The 18,970-nt window shown below is 43.8% G+C and overlaps 1 protein-coding gene across 7 annotated transcripts in view; it reads right to left on the bottom strand.

Annotated features, from left to right (window-relative positions):
• Positions 1-18,349, bottom strand: part of LYST (lysosomal trafficking regulator) — a 180,373-nt gene extending 162,024 nt beyond the window's left edge. For 3 of the 7 annotated variants that reach the window (XM_050950350.1, XM_050950358.1, XM_050950357.1), the window contains exons 1-2: positions 18,211-18,349; positions 4,807-4,968 (exon numbers count right to left, since the gene is read on the bottom strand). The gene's annotated coding sequence lies outside the window, so the exon portion shown is untranslated. The other 4 variants (XM_050950352.1, XM_050950353.1, XM_050950351.1 and 1 more) reach the window with 4 other exon arrangements.
• Positions 18,350-18,970: the final 621 nt, after the last annotated feature.

Genomic DNA, 18,970 nt, shown 5'->3' with positions numbered 1-18,970 from the left:
CCTGCAGATATATTAAACCTCATAACTGAGGTTTATCCACTTAAATTCCGCTGTGTAAGAAATAATGGACCCAACTGAAGATATCTACAACCACAAAGAAACAGAACATACACAGAGTTTTTCATGTCCTGGCTGCCCAGGTTCCTAAATAAAATGGCAAGATAGCCAAGGTTTAATATGGCAAGTAGCTGTAATAGAGAATAAAATCTGTAAAGAAAAAATAAAATTAGGGGAGGTTCCCCCAGAGAAGATAGCCTTTCCCCATCACTGCACATTGCAAATATATTGTAGTATTGACTAAGCCAGTGTTTTTGAACCTTTCCAGACTACTGCATCCCTTTCAGGAGTCTGATTTGTCTTGCGTACCCCAAATTTCACCTCACTTAAAGACTACTTGCTTACAAAATCAGACATAACAAAAAAAAAGTGTCACAGCACACGATTACTGAAAAATCGCTAACTTTCTCACTTTGTCTGTATGAAATTTTAGTTTGTACTGACTTTGCTACTGCTTTTTATGTGCCTAGTTGTACAACAGACTAAATATCTAGATGAGCTGATGTTCCCCCGGAACACCTGTGTGTACCCCCTGGGGTATGTGTACCCCTGGTTGCAAACCACTGAAGTAAGCTGAAATGTCAATTCAAGATATTAGATCCATGCATTTAGCACCCCAATACACACAATGTTTAGAAAGCTATTTAACATGAGTTCCGAACACATGCAAAATAAGTTTAAAAAGTTACCCATATATTATCACCTGAGAGAGCAGTCATTTTCTGTTCTTCTTTTGCAAGAAGAATACACGAAATAGGAGGGAGAAGGTTGTAAAAATGTTATATCATACATAGTGTAGTTTGGATGCTTCTTCCCCATATTTAGTTTTTAGTGTAAAAACTATGTTATTCAATGCCAGTCATTTAGTGATGACGTCACTTGTACATTCAAAAAGCAAACAAACAGCCTTTTTAAATAAAACCCTATGTGGGGTCAGGTGAAGTTTGCTAAGTTATTAAGAATAAAATGAAACTTACTCTTATACTTTTATAGTTCAGTAAATTGCAAAAAGCTCTTAGTTTTATGATATTTAAGCAATTTCTTGCACTAGAGATGCATCAAGTTTGAAGGCATAAAATGTGTAGCTTTTTCTGACGGAAAAAAGCAAGTAATTGAATTCTTGTGAGTTTTTATCCTTCCTGACCTCCCCTCCCCCCTCCCCAAATAAAACAAAAACAAAAAGAACTACACACACTATGGATGGGAGCACAGCGAGCCAGTAATGTCACAGCCAATACATTTAACAAAGCTAAACATTGTTTCTGGACAAAGTTGTAAAGGAAAAAAAATGGAAAACAAGATCAGACAAATTCTGCAATGAAATGGAATGGAAATCAACATTTCCCAAACAGCTATCAGATACAAGCAAGTTAGTACATCCATAACCGACAACACATTTACGGTTATATCTACCCAAACAATATAGAATAATGCTAGATGAACAGGTGAATAAGCTTCTCAGTTGCAGCACAGAAGTGTTGTTTCTACAGATGCTGCCTAGTGCCAAACAGAGATCCAAATCATATGCCATGCTACACAGTACATCTGCATTGTCTCCAACTTTCCTCCCAAAGATAGAGGTGGTCAGAAAGGAGTACTTCTATTCCACCACACATCATATGAATTTTATGCAAAAAGGAAGGCCATCGTTAGCACAACTGATACTCTATCCCTTAGGCTACTCAGTCTTTCCAGTTACAAAAGAAACCAGTCAGTCAGCAGTCACTTGTTTACTCTGTCACATATTTACTTAAAAAAACAAACAACAAAAAAAAAAACACATGGGTTTTGCATGCAGATGAGTTATTTTTCACAGATCTGCATCTCTTGTGCTTTGTTGATGAGTAAATCTGTGGTTTAACAAAGCGCCTTTGCAAACTCTATTACTTGCTTTAGCTACCACAAAGTCCCCAAAGGGTTAACTGTAAACCAGAGTGCCCATGCGGATAGAACTCTGGAGAAAGTGTGCTTAAGCAACAGGGGAGACTTGGAGAAGGTCAGCACTGGTCTTGGAAATACCATGGGGGCAGGGGGAGAAGCTGTTCTCCAAGAGAATGCCAGAGAGGCCAAACTAAGACGCATCTGGATGCTGCTCAGACCCAAACAGGCTTAAAAGCATGCAAGATCCAAGATTTGCATTTAATACAGCATCTTGGTGACAGTTTACAAGGGGGAGCTCTGTCAGGACTGCAACGCCTTGCCTTGCTCCATCCCCTTCCCAGTATTTGTTACCATTAGTCATGACACTTCTGAAAGTTAGATTGTAAGCAGTTTGGAGCAGGGATCATAGTATCCAAGTGTGTGATAGGCATTTCACAGAAGATATGGAAAACTAAAATAATAAATTGTCAACAATATCATGTAAGGGAACCCTATGACATCACTAAGGCTGCTTTAATGAGTTGCTATGCTGCATTTTAGTGAACCATAAGGAATTGAAGCTTCCAGTGCAATGCAACACATACAACTTCATTTAAGCAATCTTAGTGATACACAAATCAGCAGCAACAGTTTCCTGTCCTATTTGGGGATTTGTCCTTTAGTATTATAGCATGTGTGTGAAATCAGAGGTCTGCTCCTTGTACAATCCCTGATAATGTTACTTTGAGACATGCATGTCTTGTCACGCTACTATGCTTCCCACTTATTTAATCAAGTCATTTTGTTGAACTGTTATCATATGTAGTATTAGTTTAGTAGTGGACATTTTTGTGCCAGTGATCTAATATTCTACCAGCCTGTATTAGTACCTAACATTTACCTCTTTTGGATTATTATTAGGTTTGGACTTAAATGAGATAATCTTCCTCAGAACTCTCTCTCAATCTTTCCTATTGACCCCCAATTAAACAAAATACAGCTACTGAATCTTGTGTAATGCAAAACTAATTATAAGTACAGGAGGAGGGGAAGGAGAAGTTTGACATGAAGGGAAGAAAAACTGATTTGTATTTGCCTGTGGAAACAGGGCATGTTACAACAGTCCATAACTGTACACCTAGCCCTAGATAGGGCATTAGCTATTAAATGAACACTTCCCATGGGCACGGATCTAGAATATCCTTCTGTACTTAGACCATCTTGCAGATTTCTTTGACAAGCACCTAAGCAGCCCATAATTTTGCAGCTTTTGTCCTCTTCAGAAATCTGGAAATGTCTGAAGTAACCATATGAAATTTTCAAAGACAAACATAGTTTACATAGCTAAATTAAAGTGATTAAGATCCTGAATCCCTTAATGCAAAATACAGTTTCTATGTAAAGATACTGCTGTGTACTTTACAATGAGAAATATAAGAACTACCATAATCAATCAGATTAATGCTCTATCTAGTTCAGCATTCCATCAAATAATAGCTTGTATCAGCTGCTTCTGAGGAAGGCGCAAAGATTCTCACGGCAGACAGTTATGGAATAACCAGCTCATAGAGGAAGTTTCTTCCTAATTCCAAACTGTTAATGGCTGCCTTATGCACTGAAGTATGAAAATTATATCCCTTGCACATTTTAGCCTAGTGTAACTATAGATGTTTTTAATGACCTATACAAGTGTCTAATTCTTCTGAGTGTTGATAAGCTCTTTGCCTCAACAGTATCTTGCGACAAGAAGTTCTACAGGTCAGCTATGCACTACGTACATTTTTTAAAGGCAGAATAAGAGCATCCTATAAAGTTAAGAAAAACAAACAGTCACACAAAGAGGAAACAGTGTAGAATAGAAACAGCCTATTAAGTTAAGAGGGCAGAAGATTGCTAGTTGGAAATGAAATGGCAAATGCACAGTGTCATTAAAAAAACAAAAACAAACAATGAGGTCCCAACATAACTGCATACACATATATCTGTGTTACTGATCAGATATAGTCATAAATTCACACTCATAGCTCTGAAAGTAGTAAGAGCTAGAGATCGGTGAACAATAGATTTTCTCCAGTTTGGCCAGCAAACTACAAAAATAAAATAAAGTCAGAAAAAGTATTTGGTTCCAAAAGCATTTGGAATTTGTCAGTCAAGTCTTTTGGGCCAGCAAAGCAAGCAAGCAGGCATGACTGAATCTGTGGGAAAGAAAATTTTAACCACGTCTCCTATCCCTCAGTCTCCAGGATGGACTAAAACTGAGAAGCGAATCGTGTATTCAAGTAAAGATTTTAGTATTATACTAAAATAGGAAGTGCTTAGTTTTATGGAAATTGACCTAGATTTGAGTTCTTGCCTCTCTCTGCCCAACTGCTATCAGTAAGTTATAGAAGAGAGAGACTGCGTGTATTTAAAAGAAAGTCAGGGCAGATAAAAGTTGAGAGGATCTGATTTTAAAGTAACGGAAAACAATTTCTGCAATTTCTATTAAAGTAACTTGCAAACTTTCCAACAAAGTGTGTGCGCAAGTTTGGTCATGCAAAGGGTTTTCTAAATATGGTATAAATAAGTGGCTGTCAACAAAAACTACTTCAAAAAGGAAACAGACAAACAAAGAGGAACCCGTGGTTAAGAAAGTTTAAGAAATAGAGTAAGGAAGACTGAAATTGTGCTTCACTCCCAAATGGGTCCAAATTTGAAATAGAGAAGTAGAGTATTCACTAGATAGTCAAAGAATGGGAGAAAAATACTTAAGTGACAATAAATGCACAAAACGAAAGTTTGGAAGCGGATGTGTTGTGATGGTGTCTACCTCAAAGAACAAATTGAAAAAGCTTGTTAAATTTCAGGTGGACACAAAATACAAATGAATCCCAATTAATTCTGCCATACCTTCAGACAAATTTAATTTACTATTAATTTATTCTGTAGTGACAGCAGCCATATCAGCACAGTGGCTGAAGTCTATTTCCAGACTCAGAATCTGGTCATCACTGAGAACTGACAACAACAGGAAGATGTTTTCATCCACAAGAGCTAGAAAGTCTGGAAGACCTGTAGGAAGATATCAATTTAAAAGAAAAGAAAAATTATTCTGTGGGATTCTGAAAACTAAGCAGTATTGCAGCAACTATTTAAAAAAAAACAGAAGCAGCATATTACACTAATGATTATATCAGAACTATGCCATGCATGTAATGTCTAACTATATCTGAACAAATCATGATCTGGAGGACCATATAAAGTGTCTCTCAAATCTGTAAGATTATACAGTTGGTATCAACCACAAAAAAACATAAGTGAGATATGGAGATGGTAGGAGGGTCAAGGGTGGTATCCTGAGGCACTCTTCCACCTAAGAGACAATAAGAGGATGTAAAAACTGCTCCATAAATTGTGCAGTAGTAATGAGAGAACAGAGACACAGAGAGATCAAACAGGGAAGTAAAATGCTTAGGGCGAACACTGACATCTTGCTTGAAATGCTCAAAAACAGCAGAATAGTGGGCATCCAAAAAAGTAAGAAATATTAAGCAGTTATGTAAGAAGGAGGGATCAGTGTTCAGAACTAATAAAGAGGTCATTAATTATGAGGAAATGTAAAGTAAAGTTCCAGAAGCTGGAATTAGCAGAAAAACTAGTCAGGAAAGTCCACCATCTCCAGTAGCTTGCTGAGAAAGAGGATGAAGATTGGACAGCAGTTAATAGTTCTTTTAAAAGCAGGTATGACATTAAAAAGTTAATTGATTCTTTGCCTCTCTGAAGCAGCCATGGATTTCCCTGCCCAGCCAAAAATCATCCAAATTGGCCAGCCGATTCAGCCTGACCTCTTGGGTAGGGGTGGCAATGAATCAAACTCCTGCCTGACACTCACTAGGAAAATCATCAACATCTTTGTGCACTCATAAGGACTGCCCTCTTCTCCCTCCCCTTCCTCCCTGCAAAGTAAAGAATGATGCAAGTTGGGCTATCACAATGGAACAAACTAGACTACCCTGGCTTCATATTCCTTCAATCAGTCCTGCTGTTTTCCCTAGTATTGGGGCATCTGAAGACTGTCAACAACAGGACTCAGAATTGCTAAAACATGTAGCCCCATCTACAATTGGATGGGAAACAAAGGGAATTAGGCTAACACTAAAACAGCTTATCAGAAAGAATTTCAAAAAAATACAAAGACGAGTCATTCAGGGATAGTATCACATATTGTAGTACAGGTAAGCTAATCTAGTGGGTATATTACCTCTCAAGAGGACTTCTCAATGAGAGAGAAATTTCTGACATATGCACAGTCCTATAGAGATTAATATAGGATAAGTTAATCTACAAATGTGCACCTAAAAGTATCCTGGCATGAACAATTGGAGCCGAACCAAACAAACCATGAGGCAAAAATAAAGTGGTTAATTTTTGTTTGAAATGAGACTCCAGGTCTCTCACACACACTTCTCTTCTAGCTGTGTAAAAACTAGATTTTTATTATTAAACAGATTTGCTAAGCAATTGATTGGCCAATCAATATTATTATTTGATCATTGGATGTATTTGTGAAAGTCTTCTCAAAGATGAATGGTTCTGCAAGAGTTTTACCATATTTTAAGAAAGTGACTTTCCAATTAAAAAGTGATTTAGATTTATAAAGATATTCTGAAATATTCCACTTTGGAATTTCTTACGGAGTTTCGAAAAAGTATATCACATGGAATGTCATCTGACTAATCCAAAAATGTAAAGTCAATTTTCCTTTCCCAGAAAGGCTTGCTCAGTTCAGAAGATTTCCCCCCCCCCCCCCTTTTGATCATCAGTCAAATGCTTCAATTCTCAAAAAATGGTGTACAAGTCAACGGCCAGACCATGAATTTCTCAGGCACTCAAATCCCTATTGCAGTCAATTGAAGATTTAGATGTGCAAGACATGCAAAAAAACCAACCTATTTATGTTGTACAATTCTTTTACACTGAATCATAAAGAGCTCAGTTATACAAGACCCAAGTTGTCTCTTCAGGTACTTCAGTATTAGGGCTTGGTGTGCGCTCTCACTTTTTGATTGGTAAGAGGCAAGGTGATAATGACCTAGGTTCCCTTCCTTCATCTGTTTTCACTAGTTTAATGCCAGCAGGTACATCTGCACTGCGATAAAAACCCACGGCGTGGCCACAACTGGCCCAAGTCAGCTGACTCAGATTTGGGCTGCAGGGCCATAAAATTGAAATGTAAGTGTTCAGGCTTGGGCTGGAGCCTGGGCTCTGAGACTCCAGGAATGGGGTGGGGGGAGGGGGAGGTCTCAGAGGCTGGGTTCCAGGTCCTGTCCACACTGCAATTTTATAGTCCTGCTGCTCAAGTCAGCTGATCCGGGCTCGGAGACTCGATGCTGCAGAGAGTTTTTTTTGTCTGTTTTTTTTTTTTTAAATCACAAGACATACCCAATGACTTTACTGATATTACTCCTGATTTTCCGAGGGGGGGGGAGAGAAAAAGACGTCAGGCTTTAAGTCCTGAAAGATTATACCAGGGGTGGCCAACCTGTGGCTCCAGAGCCACATGCAGCTCTTCAGAAGTTAATATTGGCCCCTTATATAGGCACCGATTCCAGGGCTGGAGCTACAGGCACCAACTTTCCAGTGTGCTGGGGGGTGCTCACTGCTCAATCCCTGACTCTGTCACAGGCCCTGCCCCCTACTCCTTCCCATCCCCTCCTCTGAGCCTGTCATGCCCTCGCTCCTCCCTCTTCCCACCCAGAGCCTCCTGCACGCCAGGAAACAGCTGAGGTGTTGAGAGGGAGAGGGAGGCGCTAATTGGCCAGGCTGCTGGTGGGCAGGAGGTGCTGGGAGCAGGGGGCAGAAGGGGAGCTGATGGGGGGCTGCTGACGTTTCACTGTGGCTCTTTGGCAATGTACCTTGGCAAATTCTGGCTCCTTCTCTGGCTGGCCACACCTGAATTATACTGATTAACAATGCCCTCAGATTTTCCAGGATTCTTACAATATTGAATTCTGAATAATCAAGAACAGTTGTCCAAATCTTCCATTTTGTCCTTACTTTATTAAGTATACTAACCATTTTAAGAGAACATTTAAAGGAAGATAATTAAGCCTTCTATACTTAGGGTTTCTTTTCCAATCCTGAACAAATCTATTTTATGTACAGTAATTTAACTAAGTTAGTCAGTTCGTGCATTATATAGATATAACTTGATTTAATATTACTTATTCCTTCAAGAAGATTCTTCAGCAGTTCTCTGATTACCTCTATCAATTCCCACCTCAACAGTAATCTACTGTCTAGTTAAACAGAGGTTTGCCCAAGATAGAAATTCAGAATTTGTGGAATGCAGCTACTTTATCCATACTTGTTTGTTTTGCCCAGTCTTTTCAAAATTCAAACGTTGCATTTTTGGATGCATCATAAAACCCAACTGAAAAAAATGTAAGAACATTCATACATACATACAAACATATGTACACCCACACCCACACAGTGTCACTTTAATCACATAAGAAAGCTACGTCTATATTTTAAAGATACACTTCTGCTAAAAATTCGTTTGTACCAAGATGACTACAGATTTTCTATTGAATGTTGTAGATGTGTTTTATAATTTAATTATGCAACAGTGTTAAGGAAGATGCAAAATAAAAACAAACCATACCCTGAAGTACTTAAAATGCTAAAAAATAGGAACATAGACAGTGTTATTATAGGTATTTAAAAGAAGTTTAAAGTTATTTTTATGTAATTGTGTCTTCAGCAGCAGTGGCTCCAGGCACCAGTGCGCCAAGCGCATGCTTGGGGCGGCAAGCCGCAGCCTGCCAGTCCCTGCGAGGGTAGCAGTCAGGCTGCCTTCAGAGGCTTTCCTGCAGAAGGTCCGCCGGTCCCGCGGATTCAGCAGCAATTCAGTGGCAGGTACGCTGAAGCCGCGGGACCGGCAGACCTCCTGCAGGAAAGCCACTGAATCCACAGGACCAGGAACCTCCCGCAGGCAAGCTGCTGAAGGCAGCCTGCCTGCCGTGCTTGGGGTGGCAAAAAAGCTAGAGCTGCCCCTAGTCTTCAGTGGAGCAGTAGCATGGAGAGACAATAATATTCAGGGCTTGAAAAATCCACTCTCCCATGGCATTTGGAAAACTTACCCTGGTATGCAATTTGTTTTCCAAAAAAAGTAAGCTTTCATTTAGCAAATGCAATGTTCTAGTACTGATGGTTGAAAGGAAAATGCTTTTGAGTGTAAGCTGATACAATGCTACCTTCCTGACTCTGCAGAAATAGCTTCAGAGCCTCTGATGTTTGTAGATTTGCTGGAAGACAGCAGCATTAAAGTAACACAACTGCATCAGTTTCATTGCTACTATTCTGAGGTGTGCAATCAGCAGTGTAATTGTCAAGAATCATGGCAGCTGCATACAACTGCTGCTTGGGAAAGCTAAGAGGGCTTGTCTTCAGTGCAAAGTTAGCTTCAGCATTGCTCCTACTTAGAGACTATGGCCTGGTCTACACAAGCCACTTTAAGTCAATCTATTAATGTATATGTCTACACAACCAAGTCCCTTCTGCTGACATAAGAGGCCTGTAAAGTTCATTTCTGTAGTCCACCTCCGCGAGAGGCATAGCGCTTGATTCAACATCCACGGATCGACATGGGGATAGTGTAGACCAGTGGCTCTTAAGCGGGGGTCCATGGCCCCCTGAGGATCTGCAAGTCCCCCCCTTTGAGTTATACCTTTTGGATGCATTCCTTCACACCCCAGTCAGGCTGGGTAGCCTTCTGAGGTGAGTCGGGGTGGAGGTAGTGCTCCCTCCCTGGATCCCACTGTGCAGAGCTAGTTTGAGCCCTGCCAGCCCTTGCCCCCCCTAAAAATAGAAGTCAAACTATGTCTATGCCCGAGGGTGTCTGCCCTGGCCTGGAGCCCCAAGTCCCCCTTCCCCCACTGGGCCCTGAGTTTTTAATAGCATGTTGAGGGGGGCTTCAGCAAGAAAAAGATTGAGAACCTCTGGTGTAGACACTGTGTTGTGTAATTTGAATGAACTGGCCTCCAGGAGGTGTCCCACAGTGCTCCGCTGTCAATTCTCTGGAGAGCACTTTCAGCTCCACTAGAAAAGTCAGCCAGGTACACAGGAAACAGCTGCTCCCCTGTTAAAGCCCCGGGAACTTTCGCACTTTTATTTCCTGTTCGATCACCGTGGAGAGCTCACCAGCACAGCTGATCATGGAAACTCAAGGCCGCAAACATGCTCCAGCCTGGACTACACAGGAGGTGGTAGATCTTATTGCTTTGCGAGGAGAAGAATCTGTGCAGGTAAAGCTCTGATCCAGCAGAAGAAACACTGACATCTATGCCAAGATTACGCAGGGCATGGAGGAGAAGGGCTATACCAGGGACATGCAGCAGTGCCACAGGAAAATAAAGGAGCTTTGGCAAGCGTACCAGAAGACAAGGGAGGTGAGCAGTCATTCTGGTTCTGCCCCACAGACATGCTGCTTTTATGAGGAGCTCCATGCAATTCTCAGCGACAACCTCAAAACACTCCATGGATACCTCCCAGGAGTCCTGGGTGACCTTGAGCAACAATGAGGAGGACATCGTTGACAAGGAGGAGAAGGTGAGGCAGGTAAGCAGAGGATCTATTCTCCCCAACAGCCAAGAACTGTTTTTAACCCTGGAGCTCATACTGTCACAGGACCAGTTGGTGGCAGAGCATGATGCCGGGGAAGATAACTCCGCTGAGTACACATTGCCAATCAAACTACATGCTATTATTTTTTATGTTAATCTGAACAGAAAAGTAGGTGCAGTGGACATTGGTGGTCACTCCAGCTATGCACAGGGTGCTCTCCAAAAAAAAAAAAAAAAAGGGCTGTTTATGTGCACGAGGATGACCCAGATATCCTCCATGGAGATCTCTAGGAAGCTTTCCTGGAGGTACTCTGAAATCCTTTGCAGAAGGATTCTGGGAAGGGCTGCCTTATTTCATCCACCACAGGACAACACTTTTCCACACCACTACAGTATTAACTCTGCTGGCATCACTGCAGTACACTGCATTATGGCATAAGGACCAGGTCTGTACCCAGACATGTGCAGCATCTGCTCCCTTGCCACCTCTGTTACCCTTAGGAGAGTGATATTGCGTAGGGTCACTTAGGGGAAATGGGAAGTTTTCAATGCTAGCCTTTAAACAGCAAACAATTCAACAAGTAATCCACCCTCTGTTTGGTGAAATCTGGGTCACACAACCACTTTCCCAAACATGCCATGGTTGTGGTTAGAAGGGATCACTGTCTATTGCAAGCAGCACTGCAAAACAAGGGGGCAGGGTAACAGCTTCCCGTTTGTATCCCTTCTCCCTCAACCCAGTGCCACTTTTGTACAAAACCAAAACTATTTGGGGGGCTTTTCACTGGTGCCTGTCCTCAAGCACCATCCAGGCTGCTAAGAGAAAGGATTTTTTCCCCTCAAGTTCCAACCTGTGATCCCAAGGATGTCTTCACAAAAGCAGCAGCACAGAACCTCTCGCCCATGCCTTATACCTCACTTTACTCACCATGGCTGGAGCAGCAAACCAACTCTTGCAATAGCGAGCGGTTGTGGTTACATTGTGGCTTGCAGGGAAGTGCATTGGGGGTGTGTTTTTTTTCTTTTTTACATTAAAAAATTAACCTTGCACCAGAAACAATGTATGTACTGTCAATGCTACCCTTGTGTTCTGCATTCCTTGCAGCTGAAACCTTGTACATCAGCATATTCTCCACACTGGGACAGAGACTTTCCCAGATTAGAAGGTGGAAAAAGAAGGACACGTTCAATGAGTTAACGTGACCGCACAGAGTGACAGGACAGAGCTCAGAGCATGGACAATTGAACTATCCGAGAACCTGGACATGGATGGAACAGCATGCAGGGAACAAGAGATGCTGCGAATTATGAAGGAGCAATCAGACATGTTAAGGAATCCAGCATCCAGCTGCCTTGAACCTCAGCCAGAGTCCCTCTGCTGCCTATGCTGAACCTGCTACCATCATTGCCCAGTTCTATATCCTCCTCCCACAAACATCCTATGGAGCAGCAGGGGGGAGAGTGGGGAGTTGGGTGTCCCTTGTACTGAACACCAGGAGAGGGTACAAGGACCAGAAGGCACCCATTCCCAACCTATGATTGTTATTGCAGTACATCTGTAAGCAAGCTTTCCTTGTTTCTCTCCCCTCCCCCAGTGATATCAGCCCTTTTGCCCCAGGTTATCTTACTTTTCTTTGCTTTCTCTGTGTGTTTGTGTGCATAATAGAACTTAAGGGATTGAGGAGAAGAGGCTCTTTTTGTTGGTGGGGGTGCAGTTTACAGGGGAGAAAATGCACTGGAGGGTAGAGTTTGGTAAGGAACAACACAGATAAGTGTCACATTATTCTGGTTCACTGCTGAAACTGGTTTTCAAAGCCTCACAGAGACAGAGCCCCTTGAGGTGCTCTTCTTATTGCCCCAATGTCTGGCTGTTCAAAATCAGCTGCTAGGCAATTTGCCTCAACCCCCCACTCTGGTGGAAACTTTTCTATTTGTTTCATAGATATCATGGAGCAAACAGCAGGCAGCAACAACAATGGTTATTTGACTGGAGGTCTAACCTAGTAAGCAAACAATGCCAGCAACCTTTTAAAGGTCCAAAGGCACATTCCACCACCATTGTGCACTCGCTCAGCCTATAGCTGAACTGGTCTTTACTGCTGTCCAGGCTGCCTGTGTACAGCTTCATGAGCCATGGAAGCAAGGGATAAGCTAGGTCTCCCAGGATCACGACTGGCATTTCAACATTACCAATGTTTATTTTGCAGTCTAGAAAGAAAGTCCCTGCTTGCAACTTTCTGAACAAACCTGCTTCTAAAGATGCATGCATCATACACCTTTCCTGACCATCCCACATTGATGTCAGCAAAATGGCCCATGATCCACCAGCTCCTGCAACACCACTGAGAAGTACCCCTTTCGATTTATGTACTCTTCGGCAAGATGGTCTGGTGCCAAGATAGGGATACGCGTTCTGTGTAGCACCCCACCACAGTTAGGGAAATCCATCATGGCAGAAACATCCACTGTGTCCGCACATTGCCCAGAGTCACTACCCTTCTTAGCAAAAGTCTGTTAATGGCCCTGCAAACCTGTATCACAACAGATCCCATGGTAGATTTCCCCATTCCAAATTGATGCCCCATTGACCAGTAGCAGTCTGGCATTGCAAGCTTCCACAAAGCTATAACCACTCACTTCTCCACTGCCAGAGCAGCTCTCATGTTAGTATTGCTCTGCTTCAGGGATGAGGAAAGCTCTTCGGCCACTTTCCAGGAACTGTGTGTACGCATTTGAAAGTTCTGCAGCCACTGCTCATGATCCCACAGCTGCATAATGATGCAGTCCCAGCAGTCAGTGCTTGTTTCCCGGGCCCAGAAACGGCGCTCAACCATGTCAAGGTGATGCATGACTGTAGCCAGCAACTGCGAATTACTCTGCTCTATGTCTTTCACCAGGGCTGCCCGCATGGCATCACAGTGTTCTGTGTGGCAAGCTCCTGTATCAGCTGTGCAAATACTGCAGGATAAGGTGCAAAGTGTTTGTAATGCTCACAACAGTGTACAGCTGAGCAGGGTCTATACTTACCGTGCTATGGCGTCTGCATAGGTAACTCAGGCTTGAGAAAAAGGCATAAAAAAGGCTTGGTTTGTTTGCTGTTGATTTCAGGGAGGGAGTAAGGGAGGCAAATGCATCATGGGAGGCTAATGCCAGGTTCCCATAACCACCTGCACCAATGTTTTGGTTCCATAAGGCATTGCAAGCCCAACTCAAAATTTCACTATGTGCACTGTGGGATAGCTATCCCATAGTGCAGAACTCCATGCATCTATGCAAACCCTGCTAGTGAGGATGCACTCTGCCGACCCAATGAGCATAGCATGGACATGGAAGATCGACTTGCTTAAATCGGCAGTTCAGTGTCGATTTACATGAAGTCATCTTAACTTTTTAGTGTAAACATGGCCTCAGCAACACAAAAAACCTTCACTTCAGGCGGTAGTGCCTTTACTTCAAGTTGGCTGGCTCAGAGGGACAAGGAAAAAGTAAGGGTATAACTATACTACAATTAAATACCTGCGGCTAGCCCAGGCCAGCTGATTCTGGCTCACAGGGCTATTTAACTGCAATATAGATGTTCAGGCTAAGGCTGCAGCCCAAGCTATGGGACTTTCCCACATCACAGGGTTCCAGAACCCAGGCTACTGCCCGAGCCCAAACATCTACAACACAATTGAACAGCCCCTTTACCTGAGCCCCATGAGCTAGATTCAGCAGCTGCAGATGTCTATTTATAGTACAGACATACCCTAAGACAGGGGTTCTCAGGACAAATTATTTGGTGGCCTGTGAGTGTGGCCACCAACTCTTGCTGGTGGCTGCTCTCACACCTTCCTAAAATACTTAATTAGCTTTAGGAAAAACAAATATGCACATATACATGCCCAAATCATTGTAATTTACTTATAGCTACCTAGTAGGTCTGTTGTGAAAAGTGATATTAACTAACATACACATCACTTTTCACAACAGACTTACTCAGCCCTGGCAAGTTTGGAGACAAATTAAGCCTGGGTGGGGGAGGGGAAGGACGAGATAGGCAATGAGGGCCAGAGCCTGAAGCCCCGTGGCCAGAGGACAGCCCAAAGCCATGCAGCTGGAGCCTGCGGCCTGCCGCTGTGCAGCCACAGCCCAGGGCTGGAGCATGGAGCCCTGTGGCCAGAGCCAGCCACCCTATCACCCCAGAACTGAAGCCAAAGCCTGAGTCCCACTGCCCTGGGGAAGATGGGGAACTCACCAGCTGCTCCTCTAGTGTTGTGCCTTGGGTGTCTCCAGAAGAGGGCAGGGCCCAACCCCTATTGGTGGCTCTAGCAACCATCACCAAGGCAGTGTATCCAGGAGCAGGGTGGGGGCACTGCTTCCCCTTACCCCATCCCTCCTCAATTACAGCTCAGGTGGTTGTAGCCACAAGAAAAGCCGCTGGTGGGTGCACGTGGCCATGGTGGCCTCATTTGAGTAATGCTGCCCTAATAGGCGAAAGCTTGAGTTAGCAGTTGACAAATTTGTGCTAACATGACCACAGGTTAAAACAGCTTGAGTAGCATTAGTTCTCTAATGCCATCCCACAATTCCCTCCTGAGTGCCTAGAAAGGGTAGACATTCTCTCATAATTAACTGTGAAACAATGCTTAGCCTGACTCCAGCAACACAAAGGGCCAAGGCTCCAGAAGACTTAGTACCACACCAGTATGGACAAAGCAACTCAAATACTATTTTGCAATGTTGCTGGCTGCTCTTAGTTGAGCTAGACTAACTCAAGTGAACTCTGCAAAGAAGCAGCAGTAAGCACTGGAGTTATTCATGGGTGGAAAGGGGACCCAGAAGAAGTAGAGTAGTGGAGACTAATTCTGATTAATTCTGCACCACTGTGCGCACATAGAATTCATGTCCTCCAGAGATTTTTTTCTTATGTAGAATACAGATTCTGCTGGAGAGGTGCTACAATTACACCTTTCACCCAGCAGGAGCTGCTGTGGCACCAGAAGAGGGCAGACAGCCAGCAGAGAGACTATGTTCCTCCCAGTGTGGCCAGGTGAGGAGGCATGGGCCAGACAGAGCAATGCACAAGAGGATACTCCGGAGTTAGTTGAGTGACAGCACTGAGCCAGGGGCTGAATGGATGGGGGGCTGCAGGGGCAAGGGTCAGATATGCCTAACTGAATGGGAGAGGCTCTCCAAATTCCCAGTCTCTCCTCCCTCCATAACCAACCCTGCTCCATACTTCCTCCACCTCGCCCAACAACCCTCCCCAGGCTCCTTCCCAGCAATTACTTCCCTCTCCCTCAGCTTCTCTATTACTTCTGATTCCCCCAAGCCTTTGCACGGTTTCCATGGGGTTCTGGAAATATATTTCTGTATTGCAGTTTAAAGAATTACTACTCCAAGTTCTGTATTAATAGGACTAGTAAGGAATCCATTTGTCAAAACAAAACAAAAAAATGAACAAAAAACCCCACCCACTTCCTGAATCTTTTTTGTCTGTATTATTATGAACATACTTGCTGACAGGTATTTTGAAATAAATTACCAAAATAATTGAAACTAGCATGATTATATTGTGTTGTTTTGACAAAATATGCAGAATTCTGTAGAACTGTAAAATATTGTGAGCTGAATTTTTAATTTTTTTGGCACAGAATTCCCCCAGGAGTAAACTTCAAGAGGTGTTCAGGTTGGGCACACAAAGTTCTCCACTCAAGTTTTTACAAAAAGGGGTGGGGGGGGCAGAATAAGAGGGGAGTTAGCATCTCTTGTCATGGTGTAACTTTAAACTGATACTATTAGAAAAATTCCATCAAACTATACAGCACTCTTTCATGCACAGTTGTGACAGGTAAAAAAAAAAAAAAAAAAAAACACACACTTTCCCCTTTATGCTATTTACAGTTACCCATGATCTTGACCAATAATTTACTGAGACCTTTCATTTTCAATGTGATAACTGTATGCATACACTACGCCTACAGGACTGTGTAAACATATGCTAAAATATTGCCAATAGATTAGCAGGTATTCAATATTTACATTTAATATAAACAAAGAATATCTTGTTCATTCTCTAACATGAATAACATTGCAACAGGTATATTTAACAAGACACTCCATTGCACATGCTTCTTCCTTTGGGGAGAGGATAAGAGAACATACAACAGATACAGATGTTTAGTCACATGGCCTGATGCATTACTGGAAGCACTCAAATAATACAGTGATGAACATAGCATAAAAACCTAAATGGAATAAGACTCTTGTTCACATACAAGTAGACTATTTAATAGACTGCTTATGACACTATTATGTAGGTGAAGCTAAAACTAATGATAGCAAAGAAACTATTGAACACTGGAAAGATAAAGCAGAGCCATCAAGGGAAGAGAGATATTAAAGTGCTCATGAATATATACAAGATAAGGCCCAGTAAGTAACAAAGGAAATGACACTATTATGTAAGTATAACTTATTTGCTCTTTGGATTGTACAATACAAAAGATGTGATATGTTAACTAAACCAATCTGATCATTACTTACTCATTTTATTGAAACTCAATCAAATCATATTATGTGAAACAAAAACACTATCTACCTAATCACATCTCAAGATACTGGGTGTGCATATCTCATACAACAGCAGGTGTCATCAAGAAAAACATGTCCCAAATATGCTGTGCTACCAGTTGGTTATGGAACTCTGTAAGGCCACTGAAATTGTCTAGAAAACACAGCTCAAACAAAAATCAATACATGTTTCCTTGTAAATAACAATGATGGCTTAATCCAATATTATAGTCTCCTGAAAAACCTTAAAGTTTTGACTTTGAAGATGCGGGGGTAGAGGGAGAATGACTAAGTTTACAAAATATGGTGAAACCTGCACTAAGGATCTCCTTAGTTACCTCTAAGTAAGCACTGTTTTCTGTGCCCATCAATCTGTACCACTCTACAGTACAAGCGTGATGGAGAGGATTTATGAAACTGACAAAGGTTAAGAACAGAGTGAAGAAATCATCCAAAAGGGCTAAGGGAAGGGAGAAAGGTACATCTCTACGTTTCCCATCTTAATGCTATTCCTCCTGTATTCCTCTGTACTTAGTAATTGACTTTTGCTAATGCCCTGAGCGGCTACCCCAGCACTACAATTTAATGTTTTCGCTCTGCTGAAGAGCAGATGCTCAACGAGGCAAATTAATGCCATCACCACCAGACGCCACCTCTCTAACTCACACAAACAGCCGCGGGGGACCGAGCTCCTTGATAATCCTTATAGCACCAAGCTCAGCGCTGCCCCTGGGCTGAAGAGCCTGGGCCCGGGAACAGCCCCCCCGCGAGTCGGGGCCAGGGACACCGGTAGAGGAACGGCAAACGCGGCTCTGTCCCAGCTACCAACAAAGTTACCGCCCGCCCACAAGCTGCGCTGAGGGGAGGGGAGAGGCTTTGCGCGCCCCGGAGCCCGGGCAACCCCCCCTCCCTCCTTACTCTGTGTGTAGGAGGGACCCCAGACTCAGCCGGACACCCCGCCCGCCCCACAGACAGACAAACAAACCAACTCCGCCAGCTCCCCCCCCAGACCCCGCCCCTCAGTTCCCGCGCCCCACAGACCCCCCAGGCACGCACCCGTTCAGCTCCTCCGGAACTTTAGGCCCACACAGACCACGAGACCCTGTTTGGGCACCAGGCCCCCTCCCCTTACCGGGTCCCGCCGCTCTCACCGCCACGTTCCCGCGCAGCGCCAGCCGGCCGCCCCACTCTTATCCCTCTGACAGCGGCCGCCCACCTCTGCCAGGATCCGGCCTCCTCCAGCCGCAGGGACCGGAGACGCCCCCTCCTGCTCCGTCACCCGGGAAACGCAAAGCCCGCCCCCTGACCCTCCCCCCACGGGCGTAGCGCCAGACACCAATCAGCGGCACCGCCCGCCCGCCAGGAGATCACGTGTGTCCTGCGGGCCAATGGGAAACACAGCGCAGAGCGTGATTGGAGCAGGGAGATTCCTTGGGCGGGGCGCTCTCTTCTTACACAGACCTGATCCTCTCATGTCCCACTCCCTGACTCTGCCCCTGCCCCTGCCCCTACGCCCCTCCCCCTCGCCCTGACTCCCCGCCCCTTGCCACGCCTTCTAGTCTCCTTCTCCTCGTATCTAGAGTCACTGGGGGAGCGAGTGGGGACTCTGAGGCAGGTCTCAGTGAGGCAGTTTCACTGAGGGAGGTTTGCTGGGGGCACTTGGCCTGGTTTACACTTAGAGGTTTCTGCAAGAGACTAGTTCCGGTATGGCTGATTCCCCCCCCCCCCCCCCGCCATTATATTATATCTGTCCAAGCCCTAGTGTGGGGCGTGAGAAAAGTAGTTGGTTTGACTTGAGAGTAGGTGTCAGAGAGGGCTGCTTGCTACCACCAACCCACTTCAGCTGTTCTTTTGAAAAATCTTAAAAAGAGGAGAGTGTGTACCTGTGGCTC

The sequence above is a fragment of the Gopherus flavomarginatus genome, chromosome 4 (assembly GCF_025201925.1).
Source record: "Gopherus flavomarginatus isolate rGopFla2 chromosome 4, rGopFla2.mat.asm, whole genome shotgun sequence".
Lineage (NCBI taxonomy): Eukaryota > Metazoa > Chordata > Testudines > Testudinidae > Gopherus > Gopherus flavomarginatus.
This window is presented reverse-complemented; position numbering and strand designations above follow the sequence as displayed.